General features: G+C 37.6%; 1 long non-coding RNA gene across 1 annotated transcript; it reads right to left on the reverse strand.

The window, feature by feature from the left end:
* Positions 1–4,303: 4,303 nt before the first annotated feature.
* LOC110899689 lies at positions 4,304–7,689 on the reverse strand. Its single transcript, XR_002570465.2, has 3 exons — positions 6,139–7,689; positions 4,635–4,699; positions 4,304–4,521 (listed from the first exon to the last, which is right to left on the reverse strand). It is a non-coding gene; the product is annotated as an uncharacterized LOC110899689 (long non-coding RNA).
* Between the last annotated feature and the right edge of the window lie 7,825 nt (positions 7,690–15,514).

Here is a 15,514-nt window from a genome sequence, read left to right on the forward strand (position 1 = left end):
CAACAAGAACTTCCAATAAGCCGAAAAGTAAAAACCCTAAAAATTAGGGTTTCAATCTTCAACAGTTCACGTACACCCAGTAGACCAAAAAACCTCTGTTCTTAACCAGACTTGAAATAAACCCCAAATAACCAAGCAGAGGATCAGGAATCGGTAGATTCAAACTGTACCACCAAGATTTCTTAGATCTTCAGCAACACATACAGATCCACACAAATCTGTTCTTCAACACGAAGCAGCAGCGGAAGACGATAAACTTCAAAGAGCCGATTGTGGCTCTGATACCATGTCAACAATACAATACTGAATAACCAAACTTGTGTTTATTGAACAACAAATGAAAGAACAGTAACACAAGTACAAGCAACCGCTAATTATGAAGAATGGCTGCAAACAATCAACAGCGACACAGCTTAGATCTCGAACACAGGAACAGGCTTCAATGTTCTAGAGAGTAGTGAGGGAAGGCTGCAATCATTGATGCTGATGAACAAACGCCACTTCAAAAGAAGACAAAGACTGCAAATATTCTTGAGAGAGCTTATTGCAGAAGACGAAGGCAGCCATCACTTTTATGGGATCCGAATCTGCTAAAATGGAAGGGATTGCGACAGCTATGAGATATGCCAGTCAAGAGACAGCTTGGACAACTTCTTGTGTACGCTAACCAGCCCATCCAGAAGAGAAAAGCCCATCAGCCACAAAGGGACTTTAAAACCGGCCCAAACCTCAAAAGGAAACAAAGGATATTAGAAACAATAATAACTAAAACATATTGAATTGAAACAAAAGGAAATAAAAATTTAACAGGAACACACACAATTAAATGTTGCAACTCTTCATGAAAGATTATAACAACTTGACGTTAAAATTGTTATCGAATTCCAGTTACATCAATTATATCAATGAGCATCACCATTCAGTATTCTACTAATGCACAATTGAAACTAGTGACCATTTTTTCAATAATAAATAGTTACAAGTGATAATCATTTTCCATTAACGTACAGTTGTAACTAATGATCATTTTATCAATGTTGGGCTAAGTTGTCATTGATCTTCAGTGGTGTTGGGTACCATTGATGATAAGTAACAACTTGTCATTGATTATCTGTCACTTTTTGAAGATCATTTCCCATGCAAATTTCTAGTAAAGCGCGCCCCCTACCAAGGGATTTTCCACTTGGACCCATAGAAGGCCAACCTCTGAAACCCCAGGGTGTTTCCCTCGATCCCATAAAGGGACACTGCCCCTTAGAGCCCCCTCATGGTTTAGGGGCCCATCGAGGCCCATTCGACATCTCCTAACAAATTTTAATGTTAATTATGAGTTCTCATTTCATATTTAAGTAAATCTAATTACCCATGATAGTTTGATGACACTAAATCACCTATAATTTATTGGTAGATGTGTAAGAAAAAAAAACAAAGAAAAGATCATGACTACTAGTATTAAAATATGACTTATTTTAGAGTATTTTAAGTTAATTAAGTCAATCAAGAATCTAGATAAGTAAACTAGTTCTTATTTTTTATGGTTCAACAGATAACTATCAAAATACATAAAATAAGATTAAGGAATATATGTTTTAAAACTTACAACGATTGTGCGTTTACAATTTTATAATCGTAGAAAATAAGGGCGTTGCTAAAAAAACATCCTCTTTGTAGGGGAAGATGTTACATGCACACCTTTTAGTCAACACAATAATTAATCAAACATGTGATATGTGGGCATATAACTATATACATCTATACGATTATACCATAACATACAATATCTTATACGAACGTATCCTACACGAGCATTTATTATCACATACATTGTCATATATGTAACATATCGTAAACCCTATACAACCTAAAGAAACAATGATCCTAACCAGGAATTTCATCCGTCTTCAATAAGAGACCAGGAACTACACCTCATTTTCATCATCTCGATCTAGATTTGCAAAATCGTGAAGAGCTCGTTAGAAAGGGTCAGTAACCAAGGTTTCTGCACCACCCTCTGACGCTCAAGGCAACACTGAATTCACCATTGATAAGTGTGAGCATTCATGTATGAATAGCAAGTCATATGAGTGTGAATTAAATTAGGGATAAAGAGAAGATCCCTACCTTGAAGGTGAAGTTCCCTTATATAGGGAACCACTAGGATAGAATTTTGATGGATTCAAACCCATTGAACTAAACCTAATTTGGACTATCCTCAACACTCTCGTATAAGATTGAATCACTTAAAAATAAGGCTAGGATGTTTTTGGTAGCATCAATGAAACAGATTCTCTCGAATGTAGGTCGTTTTCAAGCTTGAATGCTTGCAAATGGAGCTGGTAGGTTCCTAAGAAGGTGAATACCCTCATGTGGAAGGCTAATTTGGAGAAAATTCGAACAAGACTGGCTTCATTTCAGAGAAATATTATAGGCGGTCCGATGGATTGCAAAGTTTGTGGCTAAAGGGAGGAGATGAGTGATCACTTGTAGATAGCTTTTGGTTTTGCCATGTCGATTTGGCAAGCAATGAGTACGTGGTGTGGTATACCGATTATATATACATTCTTGGTTCAGGGTTTGATAAACATGCACCAAACGTCAACATTGAATCACTGGAAGAGTAAGTTTATCCAAGCTATTATTTTCACAACTAGTTGGTGTAGTTGGAAATCGAGGAACGGGCTTGTGTTTTTGGGCAAGACAGCTAGTGTGTCCAAAACAACGAAAGACATTAACGTTTAGCATACCTTTGGATTAAGAATATGCCACCATATAAGATATTGATGTGAAAAGATTAGTGTAAATTTGATTTACAAGCTTTTTTAGTTTTTCAATGGCAAATTTAGATCACTGACAGATCGTGCCACCAGCGGAATCACCCGATCATATCCATCTCCACTAGCCAATAATGTCTATACACCAATTCAGAAGGAAACCTAATAAATCTGAGAAAAACCCTCTTTATAAGAATCGAACCAAAAACTAATGAACTCTAAAGCTTATCTCATCCTTTAAAATTGCCACCACGCTATAAAAATAACTACACTTAATTAATATATTCTCTCCTGAAAAAATAACCAACAATTCTTAGAATGCGGTTTCCAAATAGGCAAAGTAAATAACACGTGGGGTCCCAAAATCCTTGATAGATAAACTATGATAGACAGTGGTGCCAGATGTGACCGTGTAAGTATAACTTCTTTTGATCATGACCCTCAGTTCAAAAACATTATACTGTATTAAATAATCACAAAAAATTGACTACCTAACTTAACAAATCAATCACGAATTCTATATTTTATATATTACCTTAAAAACAAATGTCTGTGCAAAGTCACCGACCAACACTAAATTCATATATCTTACATTCGGGTGAAATTTCAAAGAAACTAGGGTTATTCCTCTACGCGCGTTGCGCGGGGTAAACCGGGTTAATTAAATAGGGAGTCGCAGTTCACGGGTGTAAATTACTCGAATGGTCTCTGTTTGCTTGAATTTTAGCTAAAATAGTGATTCGGAAAGGGTTATCTTGAAAATCATGTAAGAACGGCTGATGATAAGAGTCTTGCAAACAAAAAAGGAGACGCTAAATTCAACAAAAGTAAAAAGCTACTGTCATTTAAGTTTAACTACACAAAAACCTCAATATGCAAGTATCAAAACTTTAACCCATATGATATACAAAAACCTATTACAACATAAAGCATAACGAAATTTTAAATTAGGTAATGATGGAAAAAGCTAAATGAACGTCTCAACTTGGACAGGCATTCATGCCTGGAGAAGAGCTACAAAACTCGTCTACTGGTCGATGGACAACTCCTTTGATCGAAAATTTGAGCTCTAAAACACTAAATCGAATAAGCAAATCTTGTTAAAAGAGAAATTTATTTACCTTCCAAAAGTTTAACTGAATTTGTGTCCTACACAAATGAAGTCCATCAGGTCAACTAAAGCTATGGTCTGTTATGGATATCATTGGCTCCCTCAGTGGATTAAACAAAAATGGAGTATGTCATCATGTGATTGACTTGGTGATTTTATTAAAACCAAAAAAAATAATTTATTTTTAACACAAAAGCAACGGACATAATACTTTAGCGTTCTATAAAATTTTGAATTAGAGAGAATCCATTGTAATGGTGTATGAGTTTTTCCCCCTATTTACCAAGAGTCTGATGGAGATCATGTGATTTAAAAAATAGATTTGTGCAAAACATACAAGATGATGTATTCATTAAACAATCACCTGATGTGCATTATTCAACATGTAGGGTCTATTATCATAAGACTTGCCCATAATTGCTGAAGCAACTCACGCTTGGTTTCCTCAACTTGACAGATTTGTACACATTGTAAATTTCAGCAAGATAACTTTTTTAAAAAGAACCAAATATTCTATAATTCTATTAAAGCAGACACAAAATAGTTCTAAAAGTGACCAATATCAAACCACTAACACTAATTACCCACCTGAACTATCCATTATCAAACCGGTGCAAATCCCATAAAAAAAAAACAAACCTGCAGTAAAAAATTCATTTACAATAGTAAAACGGTGTTGGGTTTTTCTTATAAAAACAAAAGGCATACAAAAGAAACATTTGACATTGCAGGTAAAGTTAGGAAACACATACCCAGAGCTAGGCCGAACACAATATTTAGGTCGAACACAACATTTCTTCGGATTTGTAGCTTGCACCTAAAATTTTGGAGAAAGTTTGAAAAAGTCATCACAAATTCAATTAAACTGTCACGTCAAGAAGTCACTGTTCTGAGTTCTCTTATGATAGGATTAAAAATCAACAGTTAGAAAGAAAATTTCAAATTCCAAATCAATCTCTTGAAGAGAAGCACCAACAACATCATCAAAAGTAAACTTCCAATATGAACACATCAGGTTTGGTTAGATTTGTGTTCGTAGGCGCAGATATACCACCTCATTGTGGCTGCAAATCATCAGATTGCCACGCCATAACAACGTGGATAGATGATTTTTCTTATCTCATCATGGCGCATTCAATTTTCTTCTCTGTTAAAATGTTCATGTTCATTATGTTTTCAAAGCATCTAAGGTAATGTCCATACAACTTGCACCAAAAAGTCGACAACTAAAGACACTAACTAAAACACGTTAAACTGATTAATTCAACATAACCATAACAAAAACCTCAAAAGTCTCTATAACATAAAGCAACAAAACTGATAGAAAGAAACAAACCCAAATAATCTCTTAAAGAGAAGCACCAAGAACAATATCATCGACAATGAACTTCCAATATGAATACATCTGATTTGGTTAGATGGGTATTCGTAGGCTCAGATATACTACCTCATCGTGGCTGCAAATCGTCGGATTGCCACGCCGGGTAAAGTTCTTATACAAATAATCTTAACATACTAAACATACAAATTGAAGGAAAACTCAAAAAGACAAGGTGGCATTTTTGTAATTATTAATAACTATCAAGGTTACTCTACAAATATACCTAAAAAAACCTAACCACTCCCCCCACCCCCAAAAAAAACCTAAACCCCCACCCCCCCACCCCCCAAAAACCTAAAAAAACCTAACCCCCCCCACCCCCAAAAACCTAAAAAAACCTAACCCCCCACCCCCAAAAACCTAAAAAAAACCTAACCCCCCCCCCCCTCATCCAAGCTAAAATGCTAAAAACTAAACCCCCAAAAAACCTAAAAAAATCTAAAAAAATAAAAAAAAAACACACAAATTATTTTATTTTATTTTTTTAACATTTTTATTAAAAAATCACTACTTTTAGTAGCAGCCAAAAAATTTTTTTTTTTTTTTTTTTTTTTTTTGCTAACGAAATGTAGCGATTTTTTAATAAAAAATGTTCAAAAAAATTGTGTTTTTTAGGTATTTTTGGTTGTAACTTTGATAGTTGGTGGTAATTACAAAAATGCCACCTTGTCTTTTTGGGTTTTCCTTCAATTTGTATGTTTAGTATGTTAAGATTATTTGTATTTGATCTTTTGCCTTGCCGCGCCAAAACAACAAAGATAGACGGTTTTTCTTATATATCATTATCATCACGGCCTATTCAATTTTCTCTGGTACAATGTTCATGTTCTCAAAGTACAGAAAGCACAAAAAAAAAAAAAAAACAAAATCCATACCTGCCATGCCAAGACAACTTCAACATCCAATTTAGAGTCATATGTATGAATTCATGACAGCCATAAGACATATATAAGGTGATACGAACGACAAACCCAAGCCAACCATATCCACCAAAAATTTGATGAGTTAGATAAAGATTTAATCGACACCGTGCACCAGCAATAAGGTTTTTGGCGAGTTACGCAGCCATGACACAGATCCCCGACCACACATTGACAGATAGAGGTGGTGTCAGCGACCTCAACACAAGGCCGACCACCACCGGCACCATCTAACACCAAAGATGTAAGCAAGATTTTTTTTCGCCCGCGCTCCGCGATGCGGTCAATCAGCCGTTAATACGAAGGAAACGATTGCCACGAATATCATCAAACGGTTCCACCATCACCATCAATACAACCCGTACATTAAACAGCTACAACTCCACCACCACCACTACCAACACATCCAACTCCACCACCTCTACCAACACAATCAGGACACCAAAATATTTGACCACCACCAACTCAACCTTCATCATACAGTTCCAACTCCACCACCACTACCAACACAATCGTTTAATCAATCAATCTCGGAAATCTAAGCAAACAAAAAACGAAATCACGAACACCAATCGACTCAGATCCGAAAAGATCATCATTATCGAACCCGCTCACTGGCGCTACGGTTGCAACGGAGTTGCCATGCCATGTAGCAAGCCAGCATCATTGTCTGGTAGACAAAAGGCCGAAACCTCGCAAGAATGCCAGCCCCCATCGCCTAAAACGTCGGCTAAGGTTTTATGTTGAAACTCGCCACCACCAAGACTGCCAGAATCCGCCGGTGGTGACCCTCTGGTAGCCGCCCCTCGTTCTTCTTAAATATGGGTAAGGTGTACGCTGGAAGACACGCATCTCAAGGGAGGATGACGACCCAAATAGGTCAATCAGAACAAACCAAGACCAAAACCACCGTTCATTTGTATTACTCTATTAATAGAGTATAACTGAAGATCATTTTATCTGTATACAGTCTATGTGGATCACGGATCCTAAAATTTTCGATAATGGCGGTAAATATTACCCCCAAATTGAAGATTCAACGCCAATCCAAAACAAACTCAATATTTCACTTACAAAGAAGAGAACCTAAGCAAACCCAATTTCTTGTTTGCAAGATCAAGAAACCCCAAATAGCAAATTTTGTGATTTTCTCACATGAATACAGAAATAAGTATGAAAGAGTGAACGAACCAAACGGTCGAGCGGCGGCGGTTCTCTGGTGGTGGGTGGGTCATCGGTCGCCGACAGGGAGACATAGTAGAGCGACGCCTTGTGTCCAATAGCCGAGAAACGAACCATCCCACCGCACTGTCTTTCCGGCCAGCTCCAAGTTTTATAGATCAACAACCATGTCTTTCCACACTCTCAGAAAACCCCACAGCAGAGAGACACCCGATGGTGATCGTTGTGGTGGTGTGACGGTGGTGACCCTCTGGTCACCGGTGGTCACCGCCCCTCTCTCTTATCCATTTTTCTCTCTGCGGCATATAAGGGGGTTAAAAGATTGAAGACACGTGTCTGAAGAGGGGATGACCGGCCAAATAGGTAAATAGGAACAAACAACGACGCAGAATCACTATTCATTTCCAGGGCTTTATTAATAGATATTAATTCCTTGATAAATTGGTTATGTGTTTTAATTGAGTTTGGTATTTGTCCACGTTCGATCCATTTGACTTGCAACTATTTTTTTTTTGTTTTCTTTGGTTTTTTTCCTTTTAAGTTTGGTTTTTATTTTAGATTTATTTATTTAGACCATTAGGTCGTAACGTGCAGGTTGAAAAGTCGAATTACTGTTTCGTAGCAATCAGTTTACAACTCAAAATTGTTTTTTGTCATAACATAACCTACTCAACTTCATACGTTTCTCTTTAATTGCCTAGCCACATCAATTTCATAGCGATAACCGGGTTCGTAGCATTGTTTCAACGTTGGTATTGAATTTTACAAACGTGCCCTTTGACACGTAAGGCTCCGCAGCAAAGTGCAGGAGCTAATTAGGGCTTTTCGGTTAAAATGTTTTTTTTTTTTTTTAGTTTTATAAAGTTGTAACATGTGAGCCATAATATGGTTTTAATATATTTACTTATAAGTTACTTAAACACTCTAATATCACTATCGCAACGGGTGCAATTAAGTTCACAAACACGCCGCTACTTGCGGTCCACCGCAACGCGTGTACGATATAAATTCCATTTATTTTATGTTTTGATCCAATCAGATATGTCAAAGCACGGTATAAATACTTATATACTTTTCAATGGGTTCAATCGGATAGTGTTGAAATACGTGTTTTCATATGGTTAACGCATCACATTAACGCTACTAATCCTTTTGACGTTTACAATGTACTCGCTTCGCTATGTGCGCAGGTCCTTTTACTAGTATATTTTAAGAATAACTACCACTTCTTTTTCTTTAATAAAAAAATCACAATAAAGTAAAAAGTTTATGCATTTGTATGTTTCTAGCAGTATCTCACTTTCTAATTTGAATACCAACTAGAACATTATTTAAAGAATTGGTTGCTTTTGGGTTATGATGAATTTATAGACCATTTACCGTGAGTCCAGCAAGCACCTGCCAAGAGTGAAGAAAAATAACCTTTTTTCAACCTCTTAATTTTATACTAAAACTTTCTCTATATAAACCCATATGCTTAGGGTACACGGGGTGCCTTCGGCAACCCCATGCGGTGACCCAAAATACCGATTAGGGGGGGGGGGGGGGGGGCTGCCAACCTTTAGGTGAGTTAGAGAGAGGGAGTGAAATGGGTGAGTGGCTGCCGAAGAGAGGGGGAGGAGAGAGGGAGAACTTGACCAATCAAAAGTTTCTTTTTTTTTTTTAAAAAAAAAATAAAAAACCAATTCACCTAAGAGGGGAGTGCCGCCATCAATTTAGGGTGTTAGGGGAGTTTAAGAGGGGAGTTGACGTGGCACACGAGGATTGGTTTGGCGTAAGAGAGGGGACTCACCTATTAGGTGAGCACCCCATATTCGTTTTAAAATTGTTTTATATTCGTTTTAAAATTACGGTTTTGTCCTTAATTTAAAATAAAATTACGTTTTTGCCTCCATCTCAAAATAAAATTATGTTTTTATCACTCGCTCAAAATTACGATTTTGCCCTCGGTTCAAAATTATGATTTTATCCCCATATTACAACTACAATTTTGGTCCCAGTTCAAAATAATTTTTGCTTTTGCCCCTATACAAAAAGGAAGTGGGGGAATAGTGCCACGCAGCTGCGTGGCACTTCCCTATTGGACCAACAGTTTTATTGTTTTATATTCGTTTTAAAATTGTTTTATATTCGTTTTAAAATTACGATTTTGTCCTTAATTTAAAATAAAATTACGTTTTTGCCTCTATCTCAAAATAAAATTATGTTTTTATCACTCGCTCAAAATTACACCCTTAGTCTTTTCACTTCCGCTACCAATTTTTCTTTCTTTTTTTTTTTGTAAATCAAATATACATATCTAAAAATAAAAGTGAGAAAACGAAACTTGTTTCAACTAGGAATGTTTAGTATTTAAATTGGAGTTGAAACAACATAAAAATTTGAAACGAAGAAACAGGGCAATAGAGGCGACGGTTGTCGTCGCTAATAGTCCAGATCGTCGCCCAATAGCGACGACATATCGTCGCTATTGATGGACGCTATTTGACCACATGTCGCCGTTATTGGTCCATGTCACCGTTATTGGTGGTTGACCTTTAGCAGCGACACTTCATCGCTAATAAGGCGCGGTTAAAGACCTTCGTCTACCTGATGAGTATGATGTCGCTGCTAGAAGTCTTTTTTTTTCAATGTTTTTGCTGCTTTTACAATATTTCCCGGCTTTTACGAATATACAAAACCTGCCGATTTTCACTTTTTCAAAACACACAAACAAACTACATAAACCCAACAAACTACATAAACACAATAATTATATGTTCGTATACTAACATTCATTACTTAAAAGTTAGTCGTTTAATTCGGACAAAACATCCTAAAATTGCATAAAACATGAAAAACTTCATCATGTCGTCGTCGTCTTCATCGTTATCGAAAATGTCATCATCAACGTCTGCGGGTTGCTTTCCCCTCAAACCGAGATATTTTTCAAGGCAGCTCAAAAACGACGGGGTTTGAAACAACATCGAAACAAATTCCTACGATAAAAATATATCAAAACCCAAATTAGCATATTTACATTCTACTAACATAATATATACCAAAGTTACCAATTTCCTAACAAAACTACTAATATAACTCAAAATTTACCAAAGTTAAATATGATAGTTTATACCGCGGAATATTGTTGTTGACTTTGAGACTGCGCACCAACATTGGAGGGCATATTAGAAGGTTTATGCCCAATCCCTCAGAACCATCCCCGCCGATTACCCAATACCTTTTGAAACGAGGAAACCTCACTCGGCGGTTGACAACTACTCTTTGGCACGTCCGTTTTGACCCATAATCTCTTGTTCCAAAGCTAGCTGTATTTTACGAAGATGATTAAATGTATGTATGTATGTATGTATGTATGTATGTATGTATGTATGTATGTATGTATGTATGTATGTATGTATGTATGTATGTATGTATGTATGTATGTATGTATGTATGTATGTATGTATGTATGTATGTATGTATGTATGTATGTATGTATGTATGTATGTATGTATGTATGTATGTATGTATGTATGTATGTATGTATGTATGTATGTATGTATGTATGTATGTATGTATGTATGTATGTATGTATGTATGTATGTATGTATGTATGTATGTATGTATGTATGTATGTATGTATGTATGTATGTATGTATGTATGTATGTATGTATGTATGTATGTATGTATGTATGTATGTATGTATGTATGTATGTATGTATGTATGTATGTATGTATGTATGTATGTATGTATGTATGTATGTATGTATGTGTGTGTGTGTATGTGTGTGTGTGTGTGTTTGTATGTGTGTGTGTGTGTATGTGTGTGTATGTATGTATGTATGTATGTATGTATGTATGTATGTATGTATGTATGTATGTATGTATGTATGTATGTATGTATGTATGTATGTATGTATGTATGTATGTATGTATGTATGTATGTATGTATGTATGTATGTATGTATGTATGTATGTATGTATGTATGTATGTATGTATGTATGTATGTATGTATGTATGTATGTATGTATGTATGTATGTATGTATGTATGTATGTATGTATGTATGTATGTATGTATGTATGTATGTATGTATGTATGTATGTATGTATGTATGTATGTATGTATGTATGTATGTATGTATGTATGTATGTATGTATGTATGTATGTATGTATGTATGTATGTATGTATGTATGTATGTATGTATGTATGTATGTATGTATGTATGTATGTATGTATGTATGTATGTATGTATGTATGTATGTATGTATGTATGTATGTATGTATGTATGTATGTATGTATGTATGTATGTATGTATGTATGTATTGTCACACCCCAACCGATGGCGGAATCATCGGGGCATGGCACTGAGCGAAACAGATTGTCCAGAAGTTTCCATAACAATTATCATTACTATTCAATTTATATAATACGTCCCATACCGTACCTTAAATAGCAAACAAATTATTACAGATAAAAATCCAGGCAAATATTATGTTCCGACAACTCAGATTTAAATATAAATATTGTTTATCTATGTCTAGAGACTCATGCTGCAAGATCTACAGACAACTATGCTCTAGACTTTTATTCTAGCCTCGCCTTCCTAGCAGATAAGCATCTTAAACACCTGTCACATACGTTAAAATAAAGTCAATACATAAAATGTAAAGGTGAGCATACAAGTTTGATAATAGCATATAGAGTTCGAAATAGTTTACCCATAACCAGCACGTACACAGAGGAAAACGAAGCATGTTAATTATCGACATGGATCTATCGATACCAATGACTGCGGGTTGACTGCCCGAGGCAGTTCGCAATACATGATTACCACCGTAATCCATGCAAGTAATTGTCCTTAACAACCCCCGTGTGAACGGGTGCTGAGTCCAAACTATAGTACTATCGTCGTTAAGGCAGGTAGACAACATTCCACGTGTAAACATAACAACAAGCATTCATTTAGTCACGTATTACATGCGGTAACAGTTAGCGTTTAAAGTAATTGAGTAGTGTGTTCGATTGTGATTTAGAATATGTAACATATGTAACACCTAAAAGTGCTAAAGCAAAAAGGGTTCGAGTATACTCACAGCAGTTGATGGATTGAAGGGAGCGCTTGGGAGTAGAGTTAGCCTGAATAGTTCGATAGCATAACTATAAGCAACGCGTAAAATGGAAACAAGTGTTGGAGGGTCGGACAGCTGGTCGATCGGACGGTAGTCCGATCGGACGGCTTGACTGTTCGGTTAACAGTCCGTTCGGACAGTTGTCCGGTCGGTCGGTAAGCCGATCGGATGGCTGTTCGAGTGGATTGTTTCTTCCTTTGAGTAAGATGTGTTTGTGTATGATGGTTTGACCTTTTGAGGTTTTTGTTGCAGTATATGAAAACATTGAAGTATCCTTTCCTTTCTGGTCGATCGATCGAACGGTCGTTCGATCGGCCGGCTAACTGATCGGTTAGGTACTTCAGCTGACAAGTTCTTAGCAGGGTGTCACCTGATCGGACGGCTGTTCGATCGGGTGGCACTCCAAACGCGTTGAACATGTTGAAAATCGATCGTGTGTTGAAGTATAGTATCTCATGATCCGAAGAGTAATTCAATCGGACGGCAGTCCGATCGAACAACAGCTCGTTCAATACTCCACTTCAATGATTTATTCAAGTGTGGGGCCATGTGCTAGCCGATCGGCTGGCCGGTCGATCGGCTGGTTGTCCGATCGGTCAGCATCCTGACCTGGTCTGCCTGTTCGTCTAACACTTGGCTTTTCTGATTTGTTTTTCGTTATATCAAGGTATTTTGACAACGAGTCGAACCATAGAACCCTCGTTCTTACTTGTTTCCCCTGATCGGACAGGAATCACCCAAATCCGGCCGGTGAACTGTTCGGAACGGAGTTTAACGTTTAACCCGAAATCGTGAACCTCATGAGTAGAATCCGGATCTTGAGCCATCCAACCACCGGAATGATTAGCAAGTCGGCACAAGCTCCGTTTCTATCGATTTTGAAGGCATTGAGTGTAAAAGAGTTGAAAGAAAGTTGGAAAACCATCTTTCAATCCTTTTCACCGTGTATTTGTTTAGATCTATAACAGATCCTTGTTTGTTTATGTGGAAATCGGCTAGATCCAAGTTATTCTTGGTGGATTGAGACCAAAACATGAAGTTCTTCAAGAACACCATGATGACATCATCCTAGAACACTTGAATCTTGATGATTTCACGGTTAAAAGTTAAGATTTGAAAGATAGAAAGGTGTAGGAGTGTGTGTAGGTCAAGAAAGTACGAGATTTAGGATGAAATCTTACCGGAATCGAGAGAAATCTGAGAAAAAGGATGAGAGCACGAGCTAGTCGGTCAGAGGTTTCCAAAAGTGGTAAAGATGACAATGACAGGGGTATTTATAGGATGCCAAATGAGGAAAGGGCTGGCCGATCGGCCAGGCAGCTCGATCGGACAGCCTGTCCGATCGGATAGCAGTCCGATCGGCTGGCTGTTCGATCGGCTGGGAGCCTGATCGTTCAGCTGCCTGATTCGAGTGTTCAGTGCGACGATTTTTGATATTTCAATTTCGATTGAGGACGATGCGAGTACAATAGAGTTTCCTATTCAAATTACTTTTAATCCCAACTACTATATCTAACATATAAGCATCTATATCTCGCGCTATCTCTTCTCCACTAATTATCATAATTCGATTTCGATTGAGTTCGATTAGGTTTTGATTTCGATTCGAGTATCGATTGATTACCACACACATAACATAAAGTAAACACGCACAAGTAACACATAAGGAACACACACACGTATAATCGCACCAAAGTTGCGTAATTCGAGTTTCGAGTTCGATGATGATTAGATTAGCTCGATTATTGATTAATTGACTTTATCGCATTGTTACTTCCTATTATTCACAGTCGTAAAGCGTTTCGCAACGATAAACATTCGATTACTTCGATTATTAACACTTACTCCACATAATACAACTAATGTAAACATAAAATAGACTAACTACAGTTAAAGAAGTCAAAATAGTAGTTGAATAAGGAGTGACAGATCGCATTTAGCGATCTTTTCCTCCTTTGACTTCCATCTTGACTTTGACTTTGACTTTTGAAAACACGGGGTGTTACAGCCTGCCCTTGTTTAGGGAATTTCGTCCCGAAATTAGGCTGAAAGCTGCACAACACCGTGAATCACCTTTTGCTACTTTCTCTCTCTAGACTTTCACTTAAACAACTGCGGGTACTTCGCCTTCATGTCGCTTTCGAGTTCCCAAGTGAACTCTGCGCCACATTTGCCTTTCCATCGGACCTTCACGATAAGAATGCGCGAGCGTCTGAGTTGCTTGGTTTGGCGATCCATGATTTCGACAGGCTTCTCCACGAAGTGTAGCGTTTCGTTTATTTGAAGGTCGTCGAGAGGTACAATTAAATCATGCTCAGCCAGGCACTTTCGGAGGTTCGACACATGAATAGTCGGGTGGATGTTACTCAGTTCCTTCGGTAGTTCGAGTCTGTAGGTGACTATTCCGATCCTTTCCAGAATCTTAAAAGGTCCAACATATCGAGGCGCTAGTTTCCCTTTCTTGCCGAATCTGACCACACCCTTCCAAGGTGATACCTTTAGGAGTACGTAGTCACCAACGTCAAAGTCAAGGGGCTTGCGTCTTCTATCGGCGTAATTTTTCTGTCTACTTTGAGCTTTCAACAAGCTGTCTCAAATTTGGAGGACTTTGTCAGTCGTTTCTTGCAGTAACTCGGGACCGGTTAGTTGCGAGTGACCGATCTCGTGCCACACAATAGGCGATCGACATCTTCTTCCATATAAGGCCTCGAATTGTGCCATTTGTATGCTGGTATGATAACTGTTGTTGTACGAGGATTCGACTAGCGATAGGTACTTATCCCAATTACCACCGAAGTCTATGACACACGAACGGAGCATGTCTTCAAGAGTACGGATCGTTCTTTCAGTCTGTCCGTCGGTTTGAGGATGGAATGCGATACTTAAGTTAAGCGACGTACCAAGAGCTGCTTGAAACGTTTCCCACAATTGCGAGGTAAACCGAGCATCACGGTCAGAGATGATGTCGCGAGGCATACCATGATTACAAATGATCTCGTCGGTGTAGATTCAGGCTAATCGTTCTACCTTGT

This window comes from Helianthus annuus, chromosome 13, assembly GCF_002127325.2.
Source record: "Helianthus annuus cultivar XRQ/B chromosome 13, HanXRQr2.0-SUNRISE, whole genome shotgun sequence".
Lineage (NCBI taxonomy): Eukaryota > Viridiplantae > Streptophyta > Magnoliopsida > Asterales > Asteraceae > Helianthus > Helianthus annuus.